The sequence below is a fragment of the Molothrus aeneus genome, chromosome 17 (genome assembly GCF_037042795.1).
Source record: "Molothrus aeneus isolate 106 chromosome 17, BPBGC_Maene_1.0, whole genome shotgun sequence".
NCBI classification, from domain to species: Eukaryota; Metazoa; Chordata; class Aves; order Passeriformes; family Icteridae; genus Molothrus; species Molothrus aeneus.
Window position 1 is genome coordinate 2,193,563 of NC_089662.1, and position 13,167 is coordinate 2,206,729.

At 50.3% G+C, this 13,167-nt stretch overlaps 1 protein-coding gene across 3 annotated transcripts in view; it reads right to left on the bottom strand.

Annotated features, from left to right (window-relative positions):
* The window catches only part of RALY (RALY heterogeneous nuclear ribonucleoprotein), a 148,881-nt gene that overhangs the window by 95,735 nt on the left and 39,979 nt on the right, over positions 1-13,167 (bottom strand). For 2 of the 3 annotated variants that reach the window (XM_066561687.1, XM_066561686.1), the window contains exon 2: positions 2,530-2,614. The exons of the other annotated variant lie outside the window; for it this stretch is intronic. The gene's annotated coding sequence lies outside the window, so the exon portion shown is untranslated. The remainder of the gene's footprint in view (positions 1-2,529; positions 2,615-13,167) is intronic. 3 annotated transcript variants of the gene reach the window in all.

The window sequence follows — 13,167 nt, forward strand, 5'->3', positions numbered from 1 at the left end:
CCTTCTGGAATCTACCTTTATTCTGGGTGCCACCAGTTAAAGTGCAGGGAGAAGTGAAAAATGAAAGAGCAAATTATCAGGCAGCAGTGCTCAGGGGCTCAGGAGTCCTGAGGGAGGGAGGAACTTGCTGCATAAAAGACAATTCCCTCCACTTCCAGGAAATGCCTTGTACAAAGAGAAGGGTCCACATTTCAAAACTCTACTGAGTATGCCAACAGCCAAAACAAAACTTGGAAAAATTTCTGGCAGTGTTCTTTGTAAAAATGTCTTCAACAGTAAAAATCCATGGATTTCTTCAGTGCTGCTGAATCCCACAATTTCATTTGCTGAGTTAAATCCTGGTCTGTGGAATTAGGGTACAGTAGCTGTCTTTGCCATGCAGAACAGGGTTTTTAGTCAGGTCCTTTATTCAACCTATCTGTGTGCCAGAATATTTTGTGTCAAAATATCTTCACTACCACCACAGGCAGGTACACTAAGCTGGAACAGAAAATGGTTATAGACAAATCTGATCACACCCAAGTTCCCTTTCTCCCTCATTTTGATTTGAAGAAGTTCAGGTGAGTCTTTTCCCTGCTGTTATTTGGAGTTTCCTGGATTAGATTTCCAAATAAGATCCTTATTTAGTGGTGTGGTATCTCCAGGGGTCCATCCCACAGCAGCACAGCTCCTGCCTCTGTGATAAGAAGTTTTATCTGATCACATTTGTTTTTTCTCTCTTCTATGCAATATCCAAAGGACCATTCCAGCTGTGATACCAATGAAAAGCCAAGTTCTGCAAACCTTGATGAACTGCAAACTGAGGACCTCAGCCCTGGCAGTGCCCACAGCCAGGATGGAGCAGCCTGGGAATGTGGAAGGGTCCCTGCCCATGGCGGGGGGGACACTGGATGGTTTTAAAGGTCCCTTTCCAACTCACTCTGTTAATCTGTAATTTCTGCATTTATTCACCTGCCCAGGAGCTGGAAGAGAAATCCACTGCTAAAAACCACACTGCTGCATCTTTCTGCCATGGGCTGAGCACAGAACGAGGACACCCTGAAATCTTCACCCTCTGCTGAAGCAAACTCCAGCTTTCACTGCCCTGAAGTCCAAGGAAACTCCCAGCAGAGCAGGCAGAGCCCTCCCTGACCTCATGGCTCAGCAAGCACAGCAAGTTTCCAACAGGCACAGCCATGCCCAGGCAGCATTTCCCAACCCTCAGGTCATGCTACCACTGCACCTGATCCCTAAATCCCCTCCCATCCCTCCATAAAGCCTCTGCTTCACAGAAGTGATTTCAGCTCAGCATCTGGGGGATGTTAAACTTCCTAAATTGTGCCCTGTGGGGATGGGAACTCCTCTGTCCTGCCATAAGCACTGACAAGCACAGCCCCAAGAAGGAAACACCAGGGGAATGTTTCCTCTCAGCCCAAGGGGCAGAGGCAGCAGCAGAGCTCTGAGCCTGCCCTGGCCCCCAGCCCCACACAGCAGCAGCTCCTGCCTGCCCCAAGCACAGCACTTCCAATGATGGTTTTAACTTTGATATTTTCCAAATTCTCTGCTCTGTTCAGGTATGTAACTCTGCCACTTCCTCTTAGGTGTTAGCAGGTTCTCCTCACAGGGTAGTTGGACAAAGCAATCCCTTCCCAGCTGGAGAATCAAGGACAACCTTTACCCAAAGAGCACAAACAATGCAAAGAGAAGGGGGCAAGCCAGGGGGCTGAGATTTCATCACCTGGAGCTGCAATTGGACAACTGAACCCAATATGGAGATGAACCAAAACTGATAAAAGTGTAAAAACTCCTGACCAGGATCCATCTTAAATTCAGCCTGGGTGCAGCCCTAGCCAGGCTCTTGTGCTGTCCTTTTAATGCCTTGCAATAAATCCCTATTTTGTCCATTTAGCTCTGTCTAGTCTCTGCTCCAGATCAGCCTTTCAAGGCACCTCCACCTGCCTCTCCCTGCATGCCCTTGCTCTGGGATGAGCCCAGCAGAGCCAGCAGCAGGGTTCACCTCCAGGTTATCCCAAGCCACCCTTGTTTTCAGCTCCCCATGACAAACTGCAAACAGAACTTCCAGCAACAGCACGGGCAATGAATGTGACAGGCAGACATGCCCAAACCTGTGTCCAAAACAAGCCACAGGGTGTAATCACAGACTCAAAGAACCACAGAATTAGGCTGGGAAAGACCTTTGAGATCACTGAGTCCAACCTCTGACCCAACACATGGCACTGAACACCTCCAGGGATGGTGACTCCACCACTGCCTGGGCTTCAAGTGACCCAAGCCCACCCCCAGCAGCACTGGGGACAGGGACAGGCCCTCAGCACAGCCACAAAGCTCTGACTCCCTGAACACTCACCCCAGGCCAGGGGGAGGGAAATCAGCCTCTCCCAGCAGGCTCCAAGGGAGGAACCCTCAGAGTGCCGCAGAACCAGGGTTCTGCAGAGCTCCTCTCCTGCCAGGGGGGTGCTGCCCCAAAGCCAGTGCTGTGCCCTTCCCAGGGCTCTGTCCCTCCCCAGGAGCACACCCAGAGTCACTCACCAGGGCTGGCTGGGCACCTGGGCCGTGTCACTGTCCCCGTGGCCGCCGCGGGAGCGGGCGCAGCTCCTCTCTGTGCCTCTTCACCCTGCAGGAAGCAGAGGAGGAGGAGGAGGGTGAGCAGATAATCCACGACTTGCTGGGAGCTCTGCAGGGCTGGGAGCAAAGCTGCTGCTGTCTGCAAGGATCAGAGCTGGGACTTTCTGAGCTAAGACTCTGAGCTGCTTAGCAAGGAGCTGGAAGCAGAGCAGACAGAGGTGGTTGTGTTCTCCCAGGGCTCAGCACTGGGGGGTTGTTTCAGGCTGGCTCAGGCACCAAAAATCCCACAAGAACTGCTCCATCAGGTTAATGCTAGCACAGGACAGGGATGGAGGCAGGCAGGAATTTCTGGTCACCATGGCTGAGGGAAAAAACAGAGTTTTTTCAAAGTGAAATGTTACTGTAGGACATGAAATAACACGAGGTGGACATGTAGCTCTTCCAAGGTAAAAAAAAAAAATTCAAAATTTTGACTCCAATATTTATAGATTTCCAAAAGTGACAGTGGATTGGAGGGTGACAGTGCCACCTCTCCAATGACACTGGATAAACCAGCAGTCCATCAAATTTCTCCTCCTCCATAAAAGAATGCAAAACAATAAGTTATTTACATAAAGTGTGTGAGAAAGTTCATTACAAGAATGTGAACATCAGAAGGCTTAGAAAAATTTTAAAAATCAAGATAACAGTGAAATATCCCACAGTAAAAGTTTTTCATAGTTTTGTTCATTTATTTATTTAATACTTGAAAATATTAAATTTGAAACTGAAGATCTTACTTTGGGTTAGGCCAAATTGAAACTATTCCTTGATGGAATTAAAACATTCTGCTTTAAGTCAGTTCCTCTGTGTCCCCTGAGATCTTCCTGGAACTTTAAATTAAGGTGCCATGACTGATGTACCTGGCTGACCTGCCCAGCATGAGAGATCTGCCAGCTGGGGACATAACCAGGATTCAGAAGTGGAAACTGCAGGACTTTTACAGGCATTTTTTGGCTGGGTCACCCCCAGCACCCACTGGCAGAAGCTCCTGGTGCAGTGGGGTTGGTCCAGACTGGGGACTCCAGGAAAAGGGAAGAGCCACAGTGGAGCCCAGTGCTGGAGAGGGATCCCAACAGCTCAGAGCAGCAGCTGTCCCACATGGAATGCTCCCACATCTCACCTGGGATCCTGACAGCAGCACTTCCACTCACCTGGAACCCTCCCAGGCATCACACACAACCCCAGTGCTCTGGAAACACCAGCACTGATTTTCTCCTAGCAAACAAAATCTCCTTTAATTTCACAGGCACCTCCTGCTTGGTTAAAGAGCTTGCTCTCTAGGATTTGCTCCTCAACTGGGGCAGAAATGAAAGGACAAAAAATGCCACTTAACTGAGGATAAAGATCCATCTTTGCAGTGCTATCATAATGCTGTGTCCTTTAAAAACAAGTGTGGAGTAGGTGTGAGATGGCACCAGCTCTGGGTGTGCATAAAAAGAGCTGACAGAGCAGAATGTCTCAGAGAGAATCAGGTGGTGCAACTTCAAAACTCCTGCTCTGTTGTAGTGTGGTTTTATATTTTGTAATACTTTGAAGTAGTTTTGTTTTATATCCCCATATTTTTCCCAAATGGTTTATCCCAAACTGTACCCCCTCCCTTTACCTGTGTTATCCCTCTCCCGGCATGAGATCATCCCCACACCCCCACCTGTCGCAGACATCTTTCATGAAAAATCCTTTCTTAAGATTTTTCTTTGTGAGAAGCTGCAGTTTCAGCAACTAAAAGTAAACAATGGTTATCTGCTGCTGTAGAATGTAACAGGTAGACCCGTGATTGGTCTCTTGTAGATGTTTAGATTTACTGACCACTCATAGCAGAGCTGGCTCTTGCTCTCTGTCTGAGACACAGATCTTTGTTATTCATTCTTGTCTATTCTTAGCTTAGCTAGCTTCTGAAGAAACCTTTTCCTTTCTATTTCTTTTTAGTATAGTCTTAATGTAACATATAGCATAAAATAATAAATCAAGCCTTCTAATCATAGAGTCAACATTCTCGTCACTTCTTCATCCTAAAAACCCTTGTGACCACAGTCACACCCACCCTGGCTCTCTGTCAATCACTCAGCATCCCATCCCCTCCATCCAGAAGCTTTGGTCCAAGTCGTTGAGTGATTGTCCAGAGGCCAGGGGTCAGCCCCCCAAGCCTTGTCCCATACGCTGTCCTATATGTCCATCCCCCAGTACCCATCCCTTAGGGTCACTTCTTGGTTGGTAAAATGTTCTCTACTTTGGGTTTCCACCTCCCTTTAAATGTAACCTTGGCACATCTCCCGGGGCTCTCAGCAGGAGCCCCTGAGGTGTAGGGGCTCCTTTGGGATCCTAATAAAACCTTGGATTAACCCCTGCTAAGAGTCGGCCCTTTCTCTTCTCCCGATGTCTCTGGTGTCTCTCCTGCTGCAAAGGCGACCAGCCCAGGTGCCCTCAGCACCCTCGGGGCACAGAGAGTGTCTCCCTGCCAGCCCAGGTGCCCTCAGCACCCTCGGGGCACAGAGAGTGTCTCCCTGCCAGCCCAGGTGCCCTCAGCACCCTCGGGGCACAGAGAGTGTCTCCCTGCCAGCCCAGGTGCCCTCAGCACCCTCGGGGCACAAAGAGTGTCTCCCTGCCAGCCCAGGTGCCCTCAGTACCCTCGGGGCACAGAGAGTGTCTCCCTGCCAGCCCAGGTGCCCTCAGCACCCTCGGGGCACAGAGAGTGTCTCCCTGCCAGCCCAGGTGCCCTCAGCACCCTCGGGGCACAAAGAGTGTCTCCCTGCCAGCCCAGGTGCCCTCAGTACCCTCGGGGCACACAGAGAGTGTCTGCCCCCAGCCCAGGTGCCCTCAGCACCCTCGGGGCACAGAGAGTGTCTCCCTGCCAGCCCAGGTGCCCTCAGTACCCTCGGGGCACACACAGAGAGTGTCTGCCCCCAGCCCAGGTGCCCTCAGCACCCTCGGGGCACACAGGGAGTGTCTCCCTGCCAGCCCAGGTGCCCTCATACCCTCGGGGCACACACAGAGAGTGTCTCCCTGCCAGCCCAGGTGCCCTCAGCACCCTCAGGGCACAGAGAGTGTCTCCCCCCAGCCCAGGTGCCCTCAGTACCCTTGGGGCACAGAGAGTGTCTCCCCCCAGCCCAGGTGCCCTCAGCACCCTCGGGGCACACACAGAGAGTGTCTCCCTGCCAGCCCAGGTGCCCTCAGCACCCTCGGGGCACACACAGAGAGTGTCTCCCCGCCAGCCCAGGTGCCCTCAGCACCCTCGGGGCACACACAGAGAGACAGAGAGTGTCTCCATCCAGCCCAGGTGCCCTCAGCACCCTCGGGGCACACAGAGAGTGTCTCCCGCTGTCGGCCATGTTGGGGCCGCCCCCCCCCCCCGGTCTCTGCCGGCTCGGGACTGGCCCAGGGTTCCTGAGAGGTTCACAGAGGGACAGAGACACTGCTCCCTTTGGGTTCTTTCTTGGTCCCTCCCCTCAAACTTCTCTGCAAAATTGACTTTTGAAATGGGTGAAAAGAAGGCATCTCAGGGAGGGAAGCCAAGGGGTTTGAAAGAGGAGAATGGCCCCTGGAATGGTCGCTGGAATTGTGGGGCAGGGCTGGTGCTGGCGCTGAGGATGGAGAGGGGAAAATCATCAGCACAGCCAAGGTTCAGGAGAGCAGAGCTGTCCTGATATCCACCCTGAACCTGCCCTGACACAGCTGCAGCCATTCCCTGGGGCTGTCCCTGCCCAGGTGCCATGCAGGTGCTGATGTGGGCCTTGGGAGATGAGGCAGGTGGGAGGGGGTTCCTGCCTTCCCCCAGCCCCTCTCTCCGTGCCCCATCCCTGCAGGAGACATGTGAGAAACCATTCCCATCCTGAGGGGTTCAGAGGGGCTGCAGGGAGCAGAGTCCAAGAGCAAGGAGGGCTCATGGATGTTCCAAGGAAAGGGAAACCTGGAGTTCCTCTTTTGAGCTGCTGGGGAGTCTCCACACAATTCAGGGCAGCTCAGCTGGCTCAAGCCTGCCCAGAACTGCTCCCACAGCTGAGGCTTTTCCTTCTGAAGCAGCCCCAAATCAGAATCCTCTCATGTGCCCCCACACTGAGAACTTCTCCAGCTTTCCATGGGAGCTGAGAGCTGAGACCTGATTGTGCCCCAGCCTCTCCTGGGCATAAAACCAGGGATGAGAGTAACTCCTGAGCACTGGGAGACACTGGGAGAGACTGGCAGGAATCCTGGAGTAACCAAACCATTTGAGTTCATGCCACAGGCAGAGTCAAGGCTCAGCAAGTCAGTTCCGGGCTCAGCTGGAAGTGTGAGTGCTCCTCCTGGAAAAGAGAGCCTGGAGCACCAGAGCACAGGTCTCTGCCCTTTGTGCTTCTCCAGATGTTACCTCTAACACCCTGGATTTATTTAAATCTCTTTTGCTAACAAGTACTTTTTTTGCACCTCCTCTCAAGGGAGACAAAATAGGGAGGAACCCTCTTTAATTGATGCACTTTAATTAACTGCCTGCTTTGTCAAAGCCCTGCTCCTGCATTCTGAAGCAAATTCCCAGCTTTTCATTGTAAACAATACCTCAGTTTGGCTTCAGTCTTAACTGATCTTTAAATGTCCTATTTTCCTGGATCCATCCCCACAGAATCCCAGTGTGGTTTGGGTTGGAAGGAACCTTGAAGATCATCTTGTTCCAATTCCCTGCCATGGGGAGGCTGCTCAGATCCCTCAGTTATCACTTCTCTGCCCATCCCACCCTGGGCTGGGTTTCTTTAGCCCCTGAGCACATCAGCCACTTCTCCTGACCCAGCTTTTGGGCCAGGATGCTGCTCAGGGTGTGCTGGGAGCTGGCTCTGCTCCCACCTCTCTCCTGGGAGCAGGATGTGCCTTGCAGGAGGCAAACAGCAGAATCTCCTGTATCACAGACAGGAAACCTTAAACCAGGTCCCAGGCCAGCATAGGTTTTCCTGTTTCACTTCAAGGGGCAGACACAGCTCCCCATCATCCCTAATTTTGTATCTTGACATCTCCATCTTCTGCCTGTGAATCCTCTCCTGCTGTCAGAAGGTCACCAGGGCAGTTGGAAAGCCATTTTTCACACCCTGGCTAATCCAGAGGCACCTGGCTGCCTCCTGCCACTGGCAAAATGCTGACAACAAAACTAATTAGTGGGCAGCAGCATCATGGCTGGGTCACAGCACCAGCTGCTACTGCACCAGCCAAAAATTCAAGGGATTCAGGAGCAGCTCCTGGCTCTTCCCCAGGCTCCTTTTGTGACCCTGGGCTCCAGCTCTGTGCTCTGAGGTTGGTAACACTTCCCCAACATGGCCATGCAGGTAAATTAATTAATGGTAAGGAAATAATTCATTAGGATGGGCACAAAGGTCTGTTCACAATAAAATTGTAACCTGGTTAAGGTTTTCACCACATTTGTGCATTAGCTGAATATTCCAAATATTTTCACAATGTCAGCCTGAGCACACTGAGTGGCACAGGGTGCCCAGAGCAGCTGTGGCTGCCCCTGCATCCCTGGCAGTGCCCAAGGCCAGGCTGGACAGGGCTGGGAGCACGGACAGTGGGAGGTGTCCCTGCCATGGCAGGGGTGGGATGGGAAGAGACTTGAGGTCTCTTCCAGCCCAAACCACTCCCTGACTGTGAGAAATGATACTCACTTCCAAAATGTAAAAGATTTATTAAAACCTTATCAAAAAACCAACAGAAGACTGAATAGAGACAACATTACAGCACTGGGAGCAGAGGATTTTCCCCACCATGTGCTCATCCACCATGGAGGTTTCACCTTTTAACCCTTTAGCCCCTCCCAAAGTTCTGTCCATCTACTCCTTCTTTGCTGCCCAGTGGTGGAGATCACTGCCTTAAATTCTGATTGGAGCTCAGGTGCTGCCATAGTGACAAACTGACCCTCCCAAATGTCCCAAACCCAGGCCAGCCCATGATAACAACACAAGGGGGTCAAACATAACTAGAAATCTATAAAGCTTCTCCCAACATATATACAGGATATTTGCCTTTTAATTGTGAGAGTCACCCATCCCATTGCTCATCTGTCACACTGACTCTGTGAAGTGTCCAGGGCCAGGGGATGCTCTGCAGCAGGACACAGGTCAGGAGGGGTTAACTCCCCCTCAATCAGCTGGTGCTGTCATGACACTGATGAAATCCACCACTGGAGAATGGTCCATGGACCACCACCCATCCTGCAATCAGATCAGGGCTGGCAGAGTGCCCTCCCTGTCCCAGGCAGAGCACAGGCACCCCTGGAGCCCAGCTGAATCATAGAAATTCCCAGAATGACCAGGTTGGAAGAGACCTTCAAGATCTTCAAGTCCAACCCAGCCCCAAGCCCTCAACTGAACCCTGGCACCCAGTGCCACATCCAGGCTTTGTTAAACACACCCAGGCATGGGGACTCCACCACCTCCCTGGGCAGCCATTCCAGAACTTTCTCACCCTTTCCATGAAAACCTTTTTCCCAATCTCCAGCCTGTATTTCCCTTGGTGCAGCTCGAGGCTGTGTGCTCTGGTTGTGTCAGTGCTGCTGGAGAAAGAGCCCAGGGCCAGCTGAGCACAGGCACCTTTCAGGAGCTGTGAGAGTGATGAGGGCAGCCCTGAGTCTCCTTTTCTCCAGGCTGAGCACCCCCAGCTCCCTCAGGGCTTCCTCACTCACAGGGTTTGTGTTCCCAGCCTCGTTGCTCCCTCTGGATGTGCCCCAGCTGCTTTCCTGCATCCCTCCCCAGCACTGCCCCTGCCTGTGGGGCACCATGCCAGGCCCCAGCTCAGAAAGGGAATGAAAAACACCCCAGCATCACCAGGCAGATGGTTTTTCCTGCCTATAAAACACAAAGGGGGCTTGTAGCCCCACATTTCTCTTCACAGAGAAAAGCAAGGCACAATTTTTTTTAAGAATATTTCTGGGTTTCACATTCTCTGAACATCAGAGGAAGAAAACACAATTCTTATCATTTGCTGTGCCTGTGTTTGTGCCAAAGTAGAATGCAACATGGAGATTGTTCACCCACAGTGATGGGGTTTTGTTTCCTTGGCCCATCAGGGCCAGGTGTGTGTGGGGACTGTTGGGTGACAGCCACGAGATTCAGTGCAGTGTGTGCAGGGTTGAGTGCTTGGCACATTCAGTTTTAGATGTATAGAATAATATAATATATAATATATAAGTATAATAAAGTAATTAATTACCCTTCTGCTATCCATGGAGTCAGATGCATCATTCTCTCCCCTCGTCAGGGCCATCACAGCATTGCAATAGGGGCTCAGTAAGCAGGGCAGTGTCTGCTGAATGCCAGCACACCAGGACATCCCAGAGCCAGGAGAGAGGAAAGAGAAGCCCTGAGCAGCCTGTCAGAGCCTCAGCAGTGGGGATAATTGGTTTGTACACATTCCTCCCCCACCCAATTACCAGCTCAGTTTGGTGGTTGATTGCACAGCACTCTGGGCCCGCAGAGCTGCTGCTGTTTCCACTCCTGCACACATCATCCAGTCCCTAAATCATTTCTAATAGCTCCTCTCCTCAGTGCCCTCCCAGCTCCTTCCAGCCCCATCAGCACGAGGCAGGTTGCAGATATGGAGGAGCTGACATTTCTCTTTTGAGTAATTTGCAGTGGATTTCTTGTCTGCTTGATGTAGTCATTTTGTTCTCTGCACTGATGTGACATTAATTATTGTTAAATATTCTTATCCGTTACACACAGTTCTGTTTAGATAAAGGTCAGTGCGTGAACCCCTGACAGTGCTCGTTGCTGCCATGCTCCAAAGCCAATTTGTCATCCTCTCCCTTCAATACCTTCATCTTGGTCTCAGTTCATTTTTCCATTAATTCAGGCACAGTAGAGAGCCATTAAAAAATGCAAAATCTCTCAGCTGTTCAGCTCAGAACTTGGACAGGAAATGATGAGGCTGAGGAGCACCAGTTGCACAGGGAAGGCAGGGAATAAAGCCAGGAAAATTAAGCAGCAGCTTCTTTTAAGGAACTGTATGGCTGCCCCCCAAAAATCTTTGCACAGTTCTGCTTTAATGAAGATCAGTTAAGCCTTGTGCAGCACATGGTGTGATGGGATAACAGCACAACCCAGAGGCCCTGGCACAGGGTGCCCAGAGCAGCTGGGGCTGCCCCTGCATCCCTGGCAGTGCCCAAGGCCAGGCTGGACAGGGCTTGGAGCAGCCTGGGACAGTGGGAGGTGTCCCTGCCATGGCAGGGGTGGCACTGGATGGGCTTTAAGGCCCTTCCCAACCCAAGCCATGCTGGGTTTATGATTCTCTGCTGTGCCCACACCACCCTCTCCAGGCAGAGGACAAGGCCAAGCTGTCCCCGTGTCCCAGAGCAGCAGCACCTCCAGCAGTGACCCATCTCCCAGAGACATGAGGAGCAGCTGGGCCTGCTCATGGCCAGGGAAACTGCACCAGCCTCTGCTCTGCCTTGCATTTGATCTCTCTGCCCAAAGAATTCCCCTCTGCCCTGCTGAGGTGTCACTCCCACCATGTCCCTGCAAGGTGGGTACTGCAGAGCAGGGACAGCCCTGCTGGGACTCACTCCAGCACCCCTTGGGATTCCTTGAAGAGCCAAAATTGGGTCTCCACAGTCCATCATGAGTGCTGAGAGCTCCCAGCAGCCCTCAGATGGCTGTCCCTGGGGCAGGTCACACAGTCCTGCAGGGACACATGGCAGCAGGGACAGCTGCCACCACCACTGCAGGGTGCTGAGCAAATCTGTGCTGCTGCCCAGCTGCACCTCATGGGATTCCTGTGCTCCATCCAAAGCTGTTGGAGCCCTGGGTGCTGAGAATTCCAGACTTTCTGTGGTTTTAGGCACTGACCCTCAAGAGAACACTGCATTGACCTGAGGCCGTGGAGAAAGCTTCCAAAATGGAATGACAGAACTGGGATTGTGGTTGTGGAGTTTGAATAGAAGTGTGTGATATCACAGGGTGGAAAACTCAGAGTTTAAGGTAATCATGATACAGTAATATATATAAAATAATATGAAAATATATATAATATAATAATACATAAAAATATAATAATAATAATATATATAATAATATAGTAATATATTGGAGCAGCCTGGGACAGTGGAAGGTGTCCCTGCCCATGGCCTGGGTGGCACTGGATGGGCTTTAAGGCACTAGGTAGCCTTTAAGCCCAGTTATATATATATATAATATATAATTATACATATATATAAAATATATATATAATTATATATATAAATATATATAAATAGATATGTAATATATATAATTAATATTTAATTTTTATATATTTATATAATAAATATATATTATATAGATAATATTAAATATATTATATATAATTAATATATTTATATATATATAATTATAGATATAAATATATATTTATTTTATATAGATATATATAGATAGATATATATATATATATACACTTTTTTTTAATATATATATTTTTTATATATAAAAGAAGATGGAGGTTTTAGGGCAGAGGCTGATCCTTCTTCTTTACCTCCAGCACAGCCATAACCCAGAGCCAGCCTGGGAGCCCTTCACACTCCAGAGTCCAGGCTAAGGGAGGCTGAGAGCCCAGCAGAGCACACATGGGACCCATAGAGAGGAGCTCAGCCCTCAAGCCAACCAATTCAGTGCCAAGGGCCAGGGTGAAGATGCTCAGGAGGCTCCAAAGCCAGGAACAGGACAACCCAAGGGCTCAGCTGCCTGCAAAGGTGGATTTGGCATGACTGAAGTAGCACATCATGAATCATGTGCTCAGCCCAGCACTTGGCAAATGGAAGAACATTTGAACCTTTATTCCAAGTGGCATTTAATTTTGCATTGTGCTAAATCATTCTGTACTTGTAAATAAAAGAGAATAAACTCCCAAGCCTGTCCCCCACTCGGTGAAACACAAAGAAATCCTGCAATGTGCTGAATGCAATCAACTGTGGGGGTTTTTCCCTTCACTTGGAATCTCAGAATCATTAAAGCTGAAAAGGACCCGTGAGACAAATGAGTCCAACAATGCCAAGCCCATGTCCCTAAGCCCCATGCCCACACTGAAAGTGTTTTCTGAACACTTCCAGGAATGCTGACTCCACCACTGCCCTGGCAGTGTGTTCCAGGGCTTCACCATTCTTTCTGGGAAAAATCTTCCCTAATCTCCAACCTAAAGCTCCCCTTGCACAACCTGAGGCCGTTTCCTCTCACCCTGTCCCTTTTCACCTGGCAGCAGAGCCCAGCCTGGCTGCACCCTCCTGTCAGGGAGCTGGAGAGAGCCAGGAGGTCCCTCCTGAGCCTCCTTTTCTTCAGCAGTTGTACACCAGCAACTCTTTTCTGTACAGGAATGGGTGGGGGTATCATCACAATTAGGCACAGTCCTTACATCCAGCCCTTAATTAGATTTGTCTAATTAGAACTTCACTCAGTTATTGCACACAGTGGATAAAGTCCTGCCTGGGTGGGGTTACATGAGACAGGCACAGATTCCCCTGGAGCTTCCAGAGCTGACTGATAACCTGGAACAAATGACACCTCCAGTTGTGGGACCTGCACAAGGTGTGCATAATGCTCAACATCAGGCTGATTCTGCATGCCTGAAAGGCACAACTCA